This window comes from Balaenoptera acutorostrata, chromosome 19, assembly GCF_949987535.1.
Source record: "Balaenoptera acutorostrata chromosome 19, mBalAcu1.1, whole genome shotgun sequence".
NCBI lineage: Eukaryota > Metazoa > Chordata > Mammalia > Artiodactyla > Balaenopteridae > Balaenoptera > Balaenoptera acutorostrata.
Window position 1 is genome coordinate 30,413,678 of NC_080082.1, and position 20,507 is coordinate 30,434,184.

The 20,507-nt window shown below is 43.1% G+C and overlaps 1 pseudogene; it reads right to left on the reverse strand.

Annotated features, from left to right (window-relative positions):
• Nucleotides 1-9,044: 9,044 nt before the first annotated feature.
• On the reverse strand, nt 9,045-10,597 carry LOC103017116 (mitochondrial import inner membrane translocase subunit Tim29-like; annotated as a pseudogene).
• Between the last annotated feature and the right edge of the window lie 9,910 nt (nt 10,598-20,507).

Here is a 20,507-nt window from a genome sequence, read left to right on the forward strand (position 1 = left end):
CTAGAATCTACCATTACAGTTAGAAACAAGACCAACATGTCTTGTTATGGGTGAAATGTTTTAACAAGATTCTGCAAGTGCTCACCAAAATAATTAGTGAAAATAAAAAAATAAGGTTTCTGTATTAGAAAGGAGGTGGCCCCAAATATTGTTATTTACAGTTATTGAAATTGTCCATCTGAAAAACCCAAGAAATAATGAGAATCATTGGAACCAAGAGGGTTTACCATCCTAATTGTAAAGCCAATAGCTTTCCTATATAATATTAAACATTATTTTAAAAATATAATGGTTAAAACAATACCATTTAAAAAATTAACAAAAATACGAAATGCCCAAGACCAATATAAGCAAAGTTATTAAACTCTACTGATGGACATAAAAATCACTTTAATAATTCAAGAGTGCCTCTCGTCTTTGCATGAATGGACTCAAAATAATAAAGATATTGCTTTTCTCAATTCATACACATATACAGTCCCAAGCAAACCCCAGCAAGGTTTTTATGATATTTAAAAAAAAAAGATTCAAAACTAATATGGAATTAAACATGTAAGAATAGCCAGAAGAAGACTGAACTTTCTTCTACCAGGTATAAGAATCCTGTTTTTTTGGCCGCGCTGTGTGGCATGCAGGATCTTAGTTCCCTGACCAGGGATCAAACCCGTGTCCCCTGCAGTGGAAGCGCAGAGCCCTTACCACTGAACCACCAGGAAGTTCCCCAGGAATCTATTAATTAACGTTGGTGCAGAACTAGTACAGGAAGAGGGGTACCTTGATGGAAGGTAATAGAGAGCCAAGACAAAAACCAAAGCATGAGTATGGATTGGGACGAAGTAAAGGCAGCATTGAAATAACTAGAAAAAGATTGGACTGTTTACCAAATAACATTAGGACAACTGACTGTTTATGTGCAAGTAAAAATGACTACCTCTTACACATCTTACCATACAACAAATTCACGATGGATTAAAGGTTAAATATAAAGACAAAACCAGAAAAGTACAAGGAAAACAATAGATTAACTACTGCATTTGTGAATTTTGGTTAGAGAAGGAGTTTCAGGAGGATGTTTGAAGTATATCATCAAAGCTAGACTAAAGAGGGAAAGGATTGACTCCTTAAAAACAAAAAACTTCCATATGACAGAAACCTCCTTAAACAAAATTAAAAAACAAACAATTGGGGAAAACACTTACTGCTTATGTGACAGACCAAACGTTAATACCTTCAATATGTGCTTTTTTATGGTTGCTTTCAACTGAAGAGTCCTGCTCAAACTTGCTGAAACATGCACGGGGATTTGCTAGCTTCTGTAACTGGAGAGCCCAGGGATGGAGAGGCCTGAAGCTTCCATCATGCGGAAGCCATGTTGGTTGCCTGTAGCCCAGTTCCCCCTATCCTACCAGCCTAACAGTCCTCCAGGAAAGAGTGCTGCTTCTCTGATCGCTCCAGCACAGAAGCTTTTGGAAGGATTTTGACCCAGTTTGGGTCACAGGTCAGTCACCGAATAAACCCTGTGGCTGAAGGAAGGTTTCTTTCTCTTTTGCTCCTGTTTCTCTTTTGTTCTGAGATTCTAGTGTGTTACCCACTGATGATTCTGCCCAGGCATGGATCATGTGCTACCCTTGTGGCAGGGAAAGGGGTAGGTCAGTGCTACACAAACTACTTGGGATGAATTTTTCATAATACGGAGTTATTCTGTTATCAGAATAAGGGAGAAGGAATGCTAAGGGGAAAAAACAGCAGATTTTCACTAACATATATAAAGAGCTCTCACAAATCAATAAGAAATAATATGTTCAAAAATCCATGAAAAGCCATAATGATTCATCATTAATTAAATTTCACTTTTCCTTAGTCCTATTCTTTTATATCTCTGCTGAATGCTTTCCAAGGTTGTAGTTGGCTACTTTCACAAATTAAGCTGTTATAATTGATCACAAGATGCTAATATGTTATAAGGAGCTTCCTCTCCTCTTACGTAACCCATAGAGTACAGCGGCTTTCTGCAGACAATGTTTTAATCAAAGGATTGTCTCGGTTGTGAGAATTTTAGGCATGAAAACTAAGATACAGTCCCTCAGGCAGAATGAATGCTCAAATCTTTATTTCACTAGAGTTCAATAAATCTTTCTTCTTATATCTTTGACAAGCAAGGGAAGGTCTTGTTCTTTTGGTTTTTCTTGAATAACCTATGATTTTGCAGTTATTTTATGTGCATATTTCTTAAATGAATTTAGGGGCCTGAACTTTACTGATTTTGTTTCAAATTTAGTTTGTCTCATTGCAAGAAAGATTAGATTATTACTTTTATATAATTTATATGTTTTTTATAAATATAAATTTTTATCTATTAGATTTCAAGTTGCTGCTTTTTAAAAAAAATATAGGCTGTATATTTTAGACCTAAATGGGAGTATTCATAGAAGATAAAAAGTTCAATTTTTGAGAAAACAGAACATTTCTGTTAACTTAGAACCCTGAAACTTAAGAAGCATGATTTTTTTGATTTTTTGTTTGTTTGCTTTTAAATTTTGCACATTATTTTTATGAAAGAGAAGGAACCAATGGCAGGGAGTTAATTCAAGAGAGCCTCTCAAGTTTATATTTCCCTGAGTAAATAAAAGTATATGCTCCACCCTTTATGTGTGCTCGGAAGCGTTATTCACCTTCTCTGTGTCTCAGATTCATCATTTTTGAACAGGGATTACAATAGGACCTACCTCACAGGGTGGTTTTAAGGGTGCAATGAAGTAAAGTGCTTTGAAAAGTGCCTGGCCCGAAGTAAGTGCAGAGTCAGTTGGCTACGCCTATGATTCACGTCATTTCTAACCATAGCCCAGCCTACCGACAGTTATGTAGCTGACACTGTTCAGAAGTCCTTGGGAGGTTAAGAAGTACCTCCTGCATGACGGAATGCAGTGGAATAGAGTTGAGAAGCTTACTTCCTTGAACTAGAATTCTCTGGAAATAGATGTTTCAACTATGGATAAAAGAAATGATCACTACCATTAATCAGAAACATAAAGAGTTCTCAGAGTTCCTTGTTACCTCTCTGTAGCCCTTATTCTATGATGATTTATCCACTGAGGTTTCTGTTTTCTCTACTAATCCGTGAATTCAAAGGAGGGCTATGATTTATTCACTATTAATTTCCTCGACCCACTATGGGCCTATCACAGAGGGGTTCACTGAATATTTGTTGAATGAATGAATGAATGAATCAGCTAATGAACAAATAACCAAACAGGCATACAACTCTCCAACCCTCTTACATAAATAGTACTCTAGTGAGCAGTGTACAAGTCAGAACTAGAAGTCCCAGAGGCCAACTACCTGGAGAGCAATGGGACAGGTTTTATCTACTTGCAATCTATTAAAAGATCATCCTTCAAAAATTCTTTAAAGCGTCTTAAGAAGAGGAAATTCCATCATCACATGTGCTTCAGCCATGAATTTCAACATTTCTTCTTTGAGAAAACATGAAATATTATACCAACACAGATAAAATCTTTTGACTACTTTTATTGGTCATTCATGCATATATACTATTAAAGCTGAAACAGAATTGAAAGGTGGTAACCAAAAGGGAAGGTAACTTAATTCAGAGAAATTAAAAGGATGAGAGGGAAGCAATAAACATGGTTGAATTTGCTGAATATTTTTCTATGCTGGGAAAAAGGTATTACCTGATAGGTATTTGATACTTGAACAGAATGAAATAGTTGGATTCAGAAAATATTTTGAAGCTTTTATTTTCTTTTGATGCAGTAGGTGAGGTCTTTTATTTTTTTAAGAAAGTATCTAGCTCAGTTCTGTTTGAATGATCCTTTAGTATCTCTCTGCAGACATAACTTGTTTTATTGCACTTCGCTTTATTGACCTTTGCAGATATTTTGTTTTTTACAAATTGATGGTTCGTGGCAACCCCTATCAAGCAAGTCTATTGGTATCATTTTTCCAATAGCATTTGCTCACTTTGGGTCTCTGTGTCACATTTTGGTAATTCTCACAATATTTCACTTTTTCATTATTATCATATTTGTTATGGTGATCAGCGATCTGTGATGTTTAATGTTACTATTGCAAAAAGATTACAACTCTCTAAAGGCTCAGATGATGGTTAGCGGGTTTTTTTATCGATAGTGTTTTTTAATTAAGGTATCTACATTGTTTTTGTACAGAACACTATTGAGCACTTAATAGACTGCAGTATAGTGTAAACGTAACTTTTACAGGCACTGGGAAACCAAAACATTCATGTGACTCACTTTATTGCGATATTTGATTTATCGCTGTGGCCTGGAACCAAACCTACAATGTCTCTGAGGTATTTCAGGTTGAGTATGATGAGAAGCTGGATTCGGTTCAGCTTATAGCTCACAAAGGTTGTGTGTTTCATTCTGGTGGGGTGGTTGTTGTCAGCCCTTGGTCTGGCTCACACCTCCAGCTATTGTGAAACTCAGGGGTCTCCCCTGGAACTGTAAATGGAGACCCCAAATGAGGCAGACGCCTTAAATCAGAAGTGTCAGCTGAAGAAAGAGCTCTTTCCCTGGGTTCCTGCAGTGAGCGGTCCAGGGGCCCATCACTTAATTCAGAGCTAAAAGAACATAAGCAATGTGCTGGGTTTTCAGAAGTGGCGAACTGAAATCCTTTCCCCTCAAATTTCAGAATTAATCAGGAAATATCTACACGCATCAGATAGATGAAGATCAAAATGTCGTCTTTATTGCTGGCCTCGCTCAATTAGAACATGTGGCTGGAATCTGTGGCCCAGTAATTGGGTTTCCACATCTTGCTTCTCACTCCCTCCTCCAAGACAAGGTATTAGGACGGCCCCTTTGTGAAGCAGACACTTCCTTGGTCAACGGCAGATAGGGTCACTGTCTCCCATCTGAGAAATCTCATGAGTTCAGACCAGTAGAAACGGCCTTCCTATCTGCCTCCAGAAAGGAGATGCCAGGCCCAAGGTAACTCATCCTGTGGATGCAGGAGCAAGAGGAGATGCCCCCTCCAGGCAGACAGACCTGAGACAGAGCCAGGACCAGCCAAGCCAAGCTCAGGCCAAGCAGGCAGGTGGCTCCTTCTTTGGGGAGCGAGTGATGGGGAGAAAGGTACCAGCAGCTTAGGGAATAGCTGTCCACTTTCCAGGTATTTTATCCTTGTCCTTTCGTCTCACAGTTCAAAACAGCACTTGGAAAACTTTCTTCAGAATTGAGTACCTGAGTAAAAGCATCTTCATCCTTCAAAGGAGCCACTGCCATTGCTTTTAAGTCAGGAGAGCCATGGCTGACTTTTTCTAGAAATCCCCCTTTCCATCATGCCTCCCCCTTCCCCAGAGGTCCCTGTCCTTGTCACTTTCTTCATCCTTAACAACTGAAAGTCTGCGGCCCTTTCTTGCTAAGAAGGGCCTCTTGGCGTCGTCTCACACCAGCCCAGGTGGCTGTCACCCATTTCGAGACATTTTTCTCCTTCTCCCAAACACCTGCCCTCTACCCAGCACACACAACTCAGAAGCTCTGATCTCCACCAAAGCCTTGGACCATTTGGATTATCTCCTGAGCACTTACTGTAGTCACAGCCTGTCTTAGAAGACTTAGTAAAGGTAGGGAATTTATTCCTTGTGTATACTCGTTTTTTCTATACTTACTAAATGTAAGACTGGAAATGTTGACGTTGTTGATTTTGTTGTCACGTTCTGTTGCGTGTGAGTTCTTGGGCCGTTGAATTCATTCATTCAACTCATTCATTTATTCATTCACCTACTAATCTTTATGAAGTGTGCTTGGCCCTGTGCTGAACCTGGGGTTACAGATAGGAATAATGCTCAATTCCTATCTTTGGGAAATCAGTCTGGGGGGAGGGACAGACGTAATAGATATTTTACAATATGGCCAGGTAAACTGAATTATAGAGGCACATTGAACCGAGGTCTTGGTTGAAGGTTGAAGGGTGAGGGGGACCAGGACATTTTGGCATGTCCTGGTCTCCTTCCGTGTGAAGAAGAGCAAGATGTGCAGCAGGAACAGTGAAAGGCAGGCTGGGCCCAATCTGTGGAAGGCTTTGTAAGACAGAAGAAGGAGTTTAAACGTCATTCTGTAAGCAACAGGAAGCTGGCAGAGATTTTAAGCAGAGGTGTAACTCGATCAGCTTTTTATTAGGGAGATAACTCTGCGTCAGGCGGATGGGATTCATTCTTAGAAAAGTTAATCCTTCCAGGGCAATAGGCACTTGGCTGCTGAGAAGCCCGGCTTTCAGCTCAGTGTTTGGAGGGTCTCGAGCGATATTGATGTAATTGAGCTTTTAGCAAAAAAGATGAAATCGTAATAGCCAATATGTCTAAAATGAAAAGAACGTGATTTGCCTTCTAATAAGGTACCCCCCTTAAAAATAAATCTTTAATTCAACCTATGAATTTTTAATGCCAAGAACGCAGCATAATACTTTGAAATTGAAACTTGAGACACAGGCATGGCAAAAATCTTCCCTACAGTGGATTTGGGGCATACAAATTGAGCAGTACGAACTATTGACACCTCCTGGTGGCAGCAGATGTGTGCTGTTTGCCTGGTCAAAACAAGAGGGAAATGAATCAAAGGCATTAAAAATAAATAACACGGGCTTCCCTGGTGGCGCAGTGGTTGAGAATCTGCCTGCTAATGCAGGGGACACGGGTTCGAGCCCTGGTCTGGGAAGATCCCACATGCCACGGAGCAGCTGGGCCCGTGAGCCACAATTGCTGAGCCTGCGCGTCTGGAGCCTGTGCCCCGCGACGGGAGGGGCCGCGATAGAGAAAGGCCCGCGCACCGCGATAGAGAAAGGCCCGCGCACCGCGATGAAGAGCGGTCCCCGCACCGCGATGAAGAGTGGCCCCCGCTTGCCGCAACTGGAGAAAGCCCTCGCACGAACCGAAGACCCAACACAGCCATAAATAAATAAATAAATAAATAAATAAATAAGAAAATCCTTTAAAAAAATAAATAAATAAATAAATAAATAAATAACACTGGCAGCCCAGAAGGAAGGGGTGGGAGGATGAAATGGCCCTGGTCTCAGGAGCGACCTGGTAGAGACCTGTTGGAAGAGAGAGATGGCAGAGGGAGGCCTCAGGTGACCAGGGCCAGCCGCCACTGCTCCTAGGGAGAAGGGCTGAGCAAGGGCATCTGACAAATTTAAAACCAAAAGGTAGATGACTGAGATCGGTGTTCCAGAATGTCTGCTGGCAGTTTTTTTGGTGGTGTTGTTATTGTTTTTTAATGTATTTATTTGTTTTTATTTTTGGCTGTGTTGGGTCTTCGTTGCTGCACGTGGGCTTTCTCTAGTTGCGGCGAGCGGGGGCTATTCTTCGTTGCGGTGCGCGGGCTTCTCATCGCAGTGGCTTCTCTTGTTGCGGAGCACGGGCTCTAGGCGTGCGCGCTCAGTAGTTGTGGCTCGCGGGCTCTAGAGCGCAGGCTCAGTAGTTGTGACGCACGGGCTTAGTTGCTCCGCGGCATGTGGGATCTTCCCAGACCAGGGATCAAACCCGTGCCCCATGCATTAGCAGGCGGATTCTTAACCACTGCGCCACCAGGGAAGCCCCCGCTGGCAGTTTTTAAAGGAGATTGTTTTCACTTTTCAGTTCTAAACATCCAGCCAGATAAACGCTTTCTCCATAGTAATCTCTTTCAGTTCTGTAAGCACTTTTTAACCTTCTCAGGACCCTTTCACGTACAGGGTTGTATTTACTATAAAAGAAAAGAACCTTTCCTTGAGGAAAGAACCACCCAGAGTTATTGCATTTCTCACTTGTACATTATGTAAAAAGGCACAAAAGACATTAACTGTGAGATGTTGAATAGGAAAACACAAAAGGCAATCAAATACCATCTTAGATGGACACACTTACCTACTCTCTGTAGAAAAACAGGAGAAGGACCAAAAAGAAGCATCTTGGTTTCTGGCTCATTTCTGATATAGAAATGGCTCAGAACTGATATGGGATGATCCAGGGTCCAGGTTTAATATTCACTGGCTGGATGACCTAGGACTTCTCCCTACCTCAGTTCCCCTCTAGGTAAAGTGTGAAGATGGGCTGCAAAAGAGCTCTAGGACCTAGTGGGTGTTGGGCGGCTTTGTGACTTTCATGGGTTCTAAGCACTTTTGTCTTCATGGTCCCCTTTTGTTGTTGTTGTTTCATCTCTTGGTTTATTAACCAGCCACAGGCCACGTCGGTGACAGAGGTAGTCTCATTCATCTAACATTTTAAAACTATGATTATCACCCAGCTATGTACACCAACATATTCCTTTCCATAGGATTCTGTGTTTTCAGGGTCACTGAAGTATAACGTAACCAGAAGCTATGATTCCATATTGATTTCCAGATCAGAAAATGCATTATCCCTCCAAGTCACTTTAACAACACTATCAATACACATATGGTAAAAGCAGGTTGTTTTTGCAAAGAAAAGTTTCCCTGAAACATCCAAAGAGTCATCCCAATGTCAGTCTCCTGGTTTGGTACTGCTCATACAAGATGTTACCATTTGGGGGAAGCTGGGTGAAGGGTACCCAGGATGTCTCTATTATTTTTCCAGTTTCCTCTGAGACTACAATTGTTTAAAATTATTTTAAAATAAAACAAAACATGTTATTCATGGAAATAGGGGCTAAACATTTCAGTTCAAAATCTAAAATGAAAAGTTGAAGTTTCTTAGGAGAGTTTGGGAGTCACCTAACAACTATGATAACAGTTGAAGCCCAGTGAAAAAGGCTTATTTCTGTCGGAGGCTCCTTACTAACTCTGGCAGTGATAAACATGACATGGCATGTCGCTCTGCTGTCCCCAACTCCCAGACCAAGGAGGCTCTGTGAATTAGCTTCAGCTCACAAGGAACAGGTGAGACAGAGGTCCCCAGTTTTGTGAAATCCCAGGGAGAGAACGCTGCACATAATTTATTTCCATTACTCTGCATCTGAGGCTCGCACACACCAACTGCACAATCCCAGGCCAGCCGTCTGCCGGGGTTCGGAGCCCGGTCCGGACCCAGGCCGGACTGGGTTTCATCTCGCGACCTCCGATGGCACCAGCGGGTCGGCCTGGCTCAGGGCGACCTGGTCCTTCTCCTGCTGCAAGACCTGCACCTCCCACAGCGCCTGGTCCACGTGATCGGCGGTGAGCACCACAGGCTTGGGCTTCTCCTCGTCGAAGAGCCGCTCGTTGGCCTCCGGGTACAGCTGGTGGGGCCCGACGGCGCGCAGATGTGCCGGCAGGTGCAGGAACTCCTGGGCCTTGAGGTCGCAGTCGCGCATCCGGGACCCCGGCAGCCACCAGCGGCCCACGAAGCCCACATCCGGGATCCGGTCCAGGAAGTCGGCCCAGCGGGGCTGCAGGTAGCGGCAGCGGGCCTGGTAGGGGCTGGGCGTCGAAGGGCGTCTCATACACCAGCGAGCAGAGGCCCAGGCTCACGGGGCGCCGGTGGCCGCGACCCGGCAGCCAGAGCGGCTGCTGCACGGACGCTTCCGAGTCGCGTTGCGCGTGGCGGCCTCCAGCGGCAGGAGGGTCCCCGACGCTCCGAGAGAGAGATCGCTCCAGGCCAGGGCGCAGCAGGCCGCCGCGTCCCCGCAGGCCTCGGAGGAATCCCGGAGCGGAGCGAGGGCCCCGGCGCCCGACCGCGCCCCCTCGCCGGGCTTTGCAGACGCAGCGTCGCCCTCCCCTCCGCGGCTTCGGGACCAGAATCCCTCCGGAGCGGCCACCGCCCTTCTCTTCAGCTTGGCCAGGTATGCGAAGCGGAGGGCCGGGGGAGTCTCTTCTGCTCAAGCGCCAACATTGCCGTTCGTGGCCCCTTTTTAATTAAAATAAAAGAAAAGAAAATGAGATTTTACGACTGCTTGCGTAGAAGAGAAATAGAAATAGGTCTGGATTTCATTTGCCTTTATGCCAACACAGTGAAAGTGTGCATCTTGCTTCTTGCAAAAAGCAGACGTTCTCGTGCTATGGGCCCCAGGGGCGCGGTGCCCGCAGCATCTCCTGGCAAAGTCGGCCCCGAGCGGGGGCAGCCGGAGAGGCAAAAGGTCACGCGGGGGAAGAGGTGAGCTTCGCTTTAAAGGAACCTGGAATCAAACTTGCACTCAGCTACTTATTCCTGTTCGGCTTCAGGCAAGTTATTTGCTCTTTCTGAGCCTCAAGTTTCTCCGACGTAAAATAAGGATAATAAATCAGAGCAGCTCCCTAGGATTGTGGTGAGGGTTGAATGAGACAGTCCTCCAGACTCAGGACTTTACGATTGCTCAGTGTCTGACATTTAGTAAGCGCTCCATAAATGGCGGCTGTTACTCGTCTTCTTATTTTATTATCATCGTCTTCCCTAAGGGTTTGACCCATTTGGCCAGTATGGTGGCTCAGCTCAGAGCAGGGCCGACACCTGTCTGCCCACCCACTTCCTCCCTGGCAAGGTGAGCAGGGATCTTTCCTCCTGCAGGCATTCGGCCTAATTCATGGTAGCCTCACTTTGGGTTCCTCTCATAAAGGGCATGTGGGCCCATCGGGCTGCAGAGCCAGCTCGTTGGTAACGCCCACCCCTAGGCACAAGCTGATGAGCCTCACCTGTGTTCATAGTTTGGGGGGGCAGTGATGGTAGCAGCCATCGCCCTGCTCTGTGACTACTGAGATTATCCCATTCTAGGGTGCTAAAAACCCACAATCATTATTTAACGCATTTGGTTGCGTTTCAAGCCTTTTTTTTTTTTTTTTTTTGCTATGTACACAGATTATTATAAAATTTTAAAAAGTACATGAGGGCTTCCCTGGTGGCGCAGTGGTTGAGAATCTGCCTGCCAGTGCAGGGGACACAGGTTCGAGCCCTGGTCTGGGAAGATCCCACATGCCGCGGAGCAACTAGGCCCGTGAGCCACAACTACTGAGCCTGCGCGTCTGGAGCCTGTGCTCCACAACAAGAGAGGCCGCGATAGTGAGAGGCCCACGCACCGCGATGAAGAGTGGCCCCTGCTTGCCGCAACTAGAGAAAGCCCTCACACAGAAACGAAGACCCAACACAGCCAAAAATAAATAAATAAATAAATAAATTAAAAAAAAAAAAAAAAGAAGTACACGATTTAAGTACCTGAATCTATTCTTACACGTTATTACTGGAGAGTAAAAAAGTTCCATGAAATTTGAGTGTGTGTGTTTGGGTCTTTTGCTAGCCTAAAGTTTCCATAACTACATCTGTTTAAGATTCTGTGGGTATGGAAATCTCATATTGTTGATCTAGAAGGGCTATTTTTGCTTTACCAAAGGCCAATCACACAGGTCAGTGGCAACCCCTCCCCCCACCCCCACCCCCACCCCCCCCCCCCCCCGCCTTGCTCAACTGCTATTCTTTGGGCATTAATTTTAATGTTTAAATAGCAAGTGCATTTTCCAAAGGCTGCATAAAGCACTAGATAAGCAGAAGACCACTGGCTCGGGAAGAGCAGAATGCTCAGCGAGGCCTTTCGCATAGAGAGAATGCTGAATATCTCCACCATTATTTCGCATCAGAATCAGTTATGGTTGTCTGACTGATGGGCAATTTTTTCCCGACCTGCTCTCTTTGCAAGTGACCTATACTGTCTAGACAGTTGCATATTATTTATACATTCATTTCAGATTTTATGATTTTTGTTTGTTTCAGTAAAGTCGTGCAGGTTTCATGCAGCCAACTCTTGGAAATGTACTGCATGAAAAGCCATATAATTGCACCAGGTGAATGCTTTCTTTCTTAGAGTTGTGTCACCATTAAATTTTTTTAAAAAGTGTTTTTTTAAGAAAAGACCATTATATGAGCTCTGAAAAAAAATGAGACCAAACTTTCCAACTTCAGCCCAAACACCACACACACACACACACACACACACACACACACACACACACACACACACACACACACACACACACACTGCCCTCCTATCTTCAGAGTACCAGCAGCAGGCCATGGAGAGAATTAAAGACAGCTAATTTCAAAGGTTCTTAATCAATTCAAGTTGATCCCATTTGTTGATTAGGGAGTCAAAACGCATTATTTGCATTCTGTTTCAAATTCAGAATTTTCTTGAGGAGATTTGAGGCTGGAGAAATCTCTTTCAGAGCGATCCCTTGGGCAATAAGGGAGTTAATTTGAAAACTCTGGTGAGTCTGATGGGTTTTGAAAGTTTCACATGAAACATTCATAATGGCTCCTTTTCAGGGTGGTGGATTTTGGTTGAGTGTGTGTGTGTGTGTACTTGTGTGCATGAGAGTTCTTCAGGAGTCATGAACCAGTGGCTGAAGCTTTGTGTAATTATCTGGGTAGTGAACAAAATGCCCCATTTCCATCCAGATACATGGTGTTCTGTAGACATTACAGTTGGAGAAGGGCGAATAGTACGAAGTTTAGGATTAAATGGAGGGACATTCCCTTCCTGAGGTGCATCTGAAGCTGGGGGCTAATTCTGTGCAGGTCTCAGGCCCCAAGTCTGACCAGCCCCACTGCCTTGGATGCACAGTTTGGAACTCTGTCTTTTCCTGGCTTCATTGTGGGAACACTTTCTACATGAGACTGAAATTTGGTATCGGTTCCTTCAAGCCCATGACCTGGTGAGCTGTGGGAGATGTGCTCTGACCAGCGTCAGAGGAAGTGAACCCGAGGGCCAGTTCTCCTGGGTGGACATGCTCAATGTAACCAGAAGTGAGGGCATGCATCTGGAAGTCCCTCCCCTCGGATTTCACCTTCCGCCCTCCCACCCCCAGTGAATTTTGCTAAAAAAATCCCAGCCCTGCTTAGAAAAGAAGCATGTTGATGTGTGTGCCCTACATATTGGAAGAAACTATTTCTTTGGGGCAAGATTATACATTAACCTACTTGCATCTCATGTATGTCATCTGGAGATGGTGAGAGTGAACATTTCATAGGAATTATATGAAGAAAACAATGTAGCTCCAGCTGGATACAGTTTGTTCTGTATCTTTGGAGTCTCACCCCTAGCCCCTCAATACGTACCCACTTATACTGCTTCCCGTGTTCCATGGGGAGTCACAATGGACACCTTAAAATTGACCCTGGCCACCAAATTGTCAACCATGTTCTGTTTATCAGCCAACACCAACATTAAATCGTAAAACTTGCTTACCAGGTGGCTAAAGTTATTTGGGATGTAAAAATATCACAAAGAAAAAAGCAAACAGTCTTCACCACTCTTACAGAAAGGGAGAAAGTTTTACCTGTCTAAATACCAATTCTAAAACACACCATTTCCTTCGATAATGGCAAAGTGGTCCTTTTCAAAGGCTGTTTCTTTCTCAGCTTTGATTTTATTTTCTATTCCATTCCTACAGTATAAGATTAATTCCCACATTCTGCATATTGCCTGGAGTTCAGCGCACATGTTCACCGAGGTGTACAGCCCTCAAATAACTTTGGTGCCTCTTTCACCCACTGTTAGGAAGTATATTTAAAAGAAATTGCCTTTTATAGATTTAAGTTACAAAAGTACTGATATCATGCAAAAGGCAGTTTAACTCATGCAAGCATACAAATAGGTAAATCTTAGGGAAAAAGATACCAAGGCTAATATGAATGTAAATAGGATTAGCTGCCTCCATTAGCAGCGGCTGTGAAATTTAAAGTACTTTCTGTTAGGTTATTCTTTAAAATACACATATATTTCATGCGTGCATTTGTAGATATTTGGGAATATATTCTACTTTGTCTTGGGCTTGAATTTTGTAACAGGTATAGACAACGGTCCTGACCTCCACTTATTGACAGCCAAAGTAGAAGGGAAATTTAACTTTCTTGATGGTTAAATATTTATTGATGTAGAATTTTAAATCTCTAGGAAAATAGGACAAACTTTGACCAAGAAAACATAGATTCATATTGCAAACAAATTAGAAAACCGAGCGTATAGTGGTTTTATTTTTCTTTTAAGAAAAGCCTTGTTTGTTCCCAAAGGTTGAATCAGATGTCAGTGAGCAGTTTAGAGCGGGGATTGGCAAACAGTAGCCAATGGGCTGGATCCAACTCTCTGCCTGTTTTTGTTCATCCTCCAAGGTAAGAATGGTTTTCACATTTTTCAATGGTTATAAAAAAATCAGAAAAACAGTACTTCATGACACATAAAAATTAAGTTAAATTCAAAACTTAGTATCCATAAATAAAGTTTTATTGGAATATGGCCATGATCACGTGTTTAAATATTGGCCGCTTTCTCTAATAGCAGATTTGAGGAGCTTATGGCCTCTAGGGTCTAAAAGATTTACCACTTGCCTTTCACAGAAAAAGTTTGCCAGCTCTAGGTTTAGAGTAAAAGTATCTTTATGCACTTTATTGTTGAGAATCAAAATTACGTTATTGGAGTTGGAAATCCGTTCTGAAAAGAATCTCTCATATTTGTTTACATTGAGATTATTTTCTTAGCTAGAAGCATCAGAAACAGATTATAGGTAATAAGGCATTTTTAAAAATTAGGCCACAAGCTAACAGAGCACCTAAGGGCTACAGATATGAGTCTTTGGAAGGAGGTGTGGTCAAGTGAGAGGGAAGAGCCTGGATCTGGAGTCCAACTTCCTGGGCTCACATCTCCGGTCTGCGACATAAGTTATCATGCTTATCCTTCTTGCTCCATAGTTTCCTTCTCAGTAAAATGGGGGCAATAATGAAAACTTGTCTCATAGGGCTTTTCCAGAATTAAATGAGATGATGCATTAGCACATGTTTAGAAGAGTGCCCGGTCTGCAAACCTCAGTTAGCGCTGGTTATTTTATTTTTTTTAATATAGGATGTTGGCATTTAAATCCTTGTGTATTCTGAGGGTTCACTTCCATAATAGAAGCACCTATTCTTTAGGTCACAATATTTTGAAAGGGTTCATTAGGTAACATCACTTTGGGGTTTGGGAACACTTCCATGTGATGTGCATGCCAGCTGAGGATAAAATGCTAAAAATATGGCTTGCAGGAGTCAGTTTTCTCAGGCTATGCTGAGGAATGCGATGGGACCAAAAGAATTGCTGAATTGATTTGCTTCAATCCAGCCTGTGCTATAGTACTTAATTTTAGATCTAGTTAAGAATATTCACTTAGTCCATCAATTTCACATGAAGACATCAAGGTCCAGAGACTGGGATAGACTCAGCCAAGCCACACAATAAAGCAACCCCAGGGCCATGAGAGAACTCAGGACTTACAACTCTCAGACCTGGAGCCTAACAGTAAAAACACATGCACTCAGCACCCTTTTTCTTAGACCATGATACTTAGCACGGTGCCCAGCACTTAGTAAGTACTCAGTAAACACAAGAACAACAAAAACAACAAAAAAGAATGAATGAATGAGCTACCTGAAATCTTCAAAGCCCTTGAAAACACACACAAGCATGAGAAAGATTTATTCCAATGGTTAAATGAAGAAAACTCTCCACAGAGAACTCTTTATGGTAGATCTGCCCCAGTATCTTACACCTGAGCACCTGCTGTGATCAGTAGAGTCCAGTCCATCACTTTTTTTGCCAGTAAGAGTTTGAATGATTAGTGGTTCAGTCCATACATAATGAGTTTATGCTTTTTCCTTTTCCTTTTCACCTACTCATAATTTATATTATAGTGGTATATTATATGAATCTCTATAAACCACCTCCAATACATATTGGAATAAGGTAAAGTGTGCATAAATAAATGAATGGATATATGGATGGATAAAGTACATAAAAGTGAGAAGGAGAATACATGGAGAAGTAGGTAAAAAAGAGACGGTCAGTCTACAGCCATAAATCGCTTAGATTGGTATGCAGTAGGTGCTTAATGAATATCGGTTGACAGGATAGCTAGATTAATATATTTTAGAAAGCTTTTCAACATGCAAAACTGCAACAAAATGTAACCTGACCATTAACTTGACCAAACTGGGCACATTGTTCCAGAGCCCTGGAGTTAGATGAGCTTTTTTCTGTCTGGCCTCACAAGGAGCATGGGAATACAAGGGCACCTCCTTCCCAGACCAAGTTTGATGCATGAAAATCTAGATTCCCAAAACAGATCAAAGAGGCATGCATCTCACTATTCATTCATTCATTGAGTCCCCACATTTTTGCCAGACCAGTACTAGATGTTGGAGATCCAAAGCATTGTGCTTACCCTCCTGGAGCTTATAGTCTAGAAGAGCAACTAACATTAAACAGATATTCACAAAATATTACAACATAGTTACACTTCACTAGAGAGGGTGCCCCAGGATATGGCATGTGAAGATTGGTTTGGCTAAATGGTACCTTTATTTAGCAAACCTTTAGTGGAGAAGACCTGATGGAGGAGGACAGATTTAATAATATATGTTCTCCTGGGGTTTAAAGGTGTGTGAAGTCCTTCCCACAGGTGGGATGAATGATCACAATCCAACCATCAGCACTTTGGGACATTTCTGTTCTCAGTGGAAAGCTTGTAAAACCAAGAGTCAGAGAGACCCATTGATCTAGAACTACCTTGGTCCACATAGGTCTCTCTTCTAAGGCTGTATGCACAAAGCCGAGGTCGTTTGGAGGAAGCAGGAAAGAACTCAACTTTTGAAGATGCAGCAAAGGATTAGACAGCCCTGTTAGCTGACTGCATAACTGGTTCATCAATTGGCTGCTGTCTCAATGTGATTATGAATATTCCTCTCACATAAATAATAAATAATTGATATTTTAAATAAGCATCATTAATAATTTATGAACTTGATAATTTGGTGGAAGCATTTGATGAGTGCCTAGATTGTACAAAACATTGATCTACATGCTGTGGAGATGGGGGCCTCGAAGGTGTGCCACTCACATCTCCCTTCCAGAAAGAACTTGCCATTCAGCTACAAGGAAGGCAGTTACTTCACAGCCTCTATTTGTTGGCCTTCAGAATCCACCTCAGCTTTCAGCCAAGACCATGCTCTTCCTAGGCAGTCCCTAGGTCTTGGCCATTTTTGCCCAATGCAGAGCTCCACCAACGGCAACCATTGTTCTGGAGCTTCCCGTTGAATTGGTTAAGACTTTATCGGATGAACATTATGTTCTGAGGCTCTTTCTTCCTAATCCTGCTTCCTCCCCACTTTTCATTTCACTGGTATCAGCTCTGCATTGTGGTCCGATCTTACTTCCTCCTTTGTACCAGTCTCCCTTCTAAGATGGTTCCCAATGATTCCCAGTCTCCCAGCATTCACGCCCTTGTGTAATCTCCTCTCCTTGGCTATTGGCTAGACCTAATGACTCACTTTTAATAAATGGAAATCAGCCAAAAAACGATGGGAAGTCATTTCTGTGACTTCGGTCTCCCTAGGACTCTCTTGCTCTCTCCCCCATTTGCTCACTGTGATGAAGCAGGCTGCCATATTGTGAGCTGCCCTATGGAAAGGCAAGAAATTTAGGGTAGACTCCAGCCAATAGTCACCTGAGGGCCTCAGATCAATAGCGTTCAAGGAACTGAATTCTGTCAACAACCATGTAAGTGATCTTGGAAGCAAGTCCTTCTCCATTTGAGCCTTTGGATAAGACCAGAGTTTCAGCTGACACTGATTGCAGCCTTGTGAGAGACCTTGAGTCAGAAGTACCTAGTTAACTTGTGCCATATTCTTGACCCACAGTAACTATGGGGTAATTTGTTACACAGCAATGACTAAATAACGCATCCACTTTTATCTTTCATAGACATTACTCCTTTCTGGAGAACCCAGCTGGCACATAGTTCATCAAATCTGAGCTTTGGGAGGAAAGTCAAGGTGGGAAATGCAGACCTGATGGTCAGCAGCATAGACGTGGAACAAGAGATGCTATCATTTGGGAGCGCGAGGTTGAGAAGAGAAGGGATCGGGTTGGGATCTGTGCGTAGCTTCAGGCATTGGAAGAAGAGCCAGCCAAGGAGACAGAGGAGGGATCAGAGAGCTTCCTCCTCTGGGACATCTTTCCTCACTCTTCCGTAACTCCTCCCCACTGCTCCCCTGCAGGGGTTGGTGAGATGCTCCCCCACTCCCACCACCCCGTTTCCTCCCAATGCAAGTCATCCTGCTGTATCACAATTGTTGATTTCAGTGTCAACCTCCCTAAGAACCCACAAGAGATCCTTGAGGGCAGGGCTAGTGTCTTCTTCACCTTGACTTCCCAGTGTTTCACAAGGCTGGTGCTTAGTAGGAACCCATGTAATGTGTGCACAAATGTATGATCAGAATGTATGAAACCAGCAAAATGGGATGTAAGTTTGACTGTTAAAACATAACTCAGTGAACAATTCTGTATTAAAACTTTAAGAGGGGGGCTTCCCTGGTGGCGCAGTGGTTAAGAATCCGCCTGCCAATGCAGGGGACACGGGCTCGAGCCCTGGTCTGGGAAGATCCCACATGCCGTGGAGCAACTAAGCCCGTGGGCCACAACCACTGAAGCCCGTGCGTCTAGAGCCTGTGCTCCGCAACAAGAGAAGCCACCGCGATGAGAAGCCCACGCACCACAACGAAGAGTAGCCCCCACTCGCCGTAGCTAGAGAAAGCCCGTGCGCAGCAACGAAGACCCAACGCAACCAAAAATAAATAAATAAATAAAATAAATCTAAAAAAAAGATTTAAGAAGGTAGATCTCAAGTTCCTTACTGTAATTAGAGAAAAAAAAAAACCTAAACCAAAAAACTATAGCTCAGCTTTGTCTACATCTGCCCTGGAATACATGCAAAGTAATATATGCAATTTTCTCAGTTAACCTTCCTAACTCTGTGAGACAGTGACTGCTATTTCCCACTTCACAGGGAGGAGACCAAAAATGATGCATTAGCTAGTGGGCAGCAAAGATAGAGCTTGAATGTGGGGACTTTGAGGTCCCGCTCTGCATGGGAACTAAAAGTTAGGTGAAGGCTCCCCAGCCTTCAGTCTGGACTTAGAATCTGCTTCTCTCGTGTCCAGGGGCTGAGTCTCCAGGCAGTAGAATCTGCCTTCCCTTCTCCCTTCAGTCATCTGGATCCTGGGAAGTTCAGTCCCTTCTGGCTGAGATCTCTGGGGTGACTGGCCAGGTTGGGTGAAATGTCTGAGATCAGCTTTTTGTGGGGAGAGGCTGGCCTGTAAACAGGAATAGTATTCTAACCGCTTACCACCCAGCATGCTCTGTTTACCTGTGGTTGGCTTCAGTGTCATGAAGATACAGACATCATCTGTCCTTTGAACTATGTCACAACTATTTGTTGCAAAGTAAAAATTTCATCAATAAGCAAGTCATTTTTCTTCCTTTTGGATCATTCCTCCTTACCCATCCCTCCCCTGCCCTAAATTGACAAGGCATATGGCTGTTATATAGATACCATCTCAATAAGCTGATTTTTCCTGGCAACGTCAACAATATGATGCAATAATGTGAGGATTGTACACATGCAGGTACAAAAGCTTTTGAAGTATCAGGGTGGGTACTTGTGGTATAAAATCTGCATGCTGAGTGAGCATCTGCTGGTCACTGTCTATTCATATTATGACAATAGCCAGTTACTTGCACAATTACTGGGCACCTTTTGGTTAGATGCATACCATGTTTTTCCAAGAACAATACCTTTTTTTCCAAAAAATACCTGGAAATGGTCATGGAAAGTGTCCTTTGTTGATTTGACTCAGTTAAACAATGATTTCAAATAACTTTTGATCTAAATTTCTGTATAGGACCTCCAAATAAACCACTTAGTGACAAGCTTTATCTGTTTCTAGTTTATGATAGAGCAAAAAGAAAATTTATTGTAGGGTCCAGGAAATACTTCCTTAATCTCGATGCGTCCTATCACTACAGGGAGTGGCTTTGAAGAAGCGGAGATATCAGCTCAGCAAATGAAACCAGAATAAGGCAAGGATGCTGCTTTGATAGGAGAATTAGTTAGTTCCACTCGCAAAGAGGCTACAAGGCAGTGGGACAAGCATAAACTTAGGAGACCTTGCTTCTCTATTGAAAGTGTGGTCCATGGGCCAGCAGCGTGAACATCACCTGAGAGCTTGTGTAAAATGCAGAAACTCAGGCCCTACCTTAGACCCGTGGAATCAGAATGTGCAGGTTAACAAGAGACCCAGGTGATTCTTATGCACATTAAAGTCTGAAAAACTGCTGTAGCACCAGCCTTGCCTGTAACTAGACAAACTGGAGTATTATTCTCCATCTTTAAAATGAGGAGTTTGTGCTAGAGCGGTGCTTCCTAAAGTAGAATCTTCCGAATACTGCTATCCTAAGATGCTCCTTGGGCAAGAGGATTCTGCGATCAAACATGTTAATGAACAATGAATGTTAGTTTATTCAAGGCTCTGATAAGTCCTGCAATAAAGGAACCTTTTTAAGTAGCATTATTTGATCTCTAAACCATTTTTCACTAAAATTCCATCCCATGCAATTAGTGTTCTACCGAGCATGCTCTGAGGGAAATTGTTTTTAAAGTCCTCTTTACCTCCCCGATTCTATAAAATACATGTCCTCTACGAATTTTAGTTAGCATTTGTGTTGTGACAGGTGGTCCTCTGAGTAATCTTCAACCAA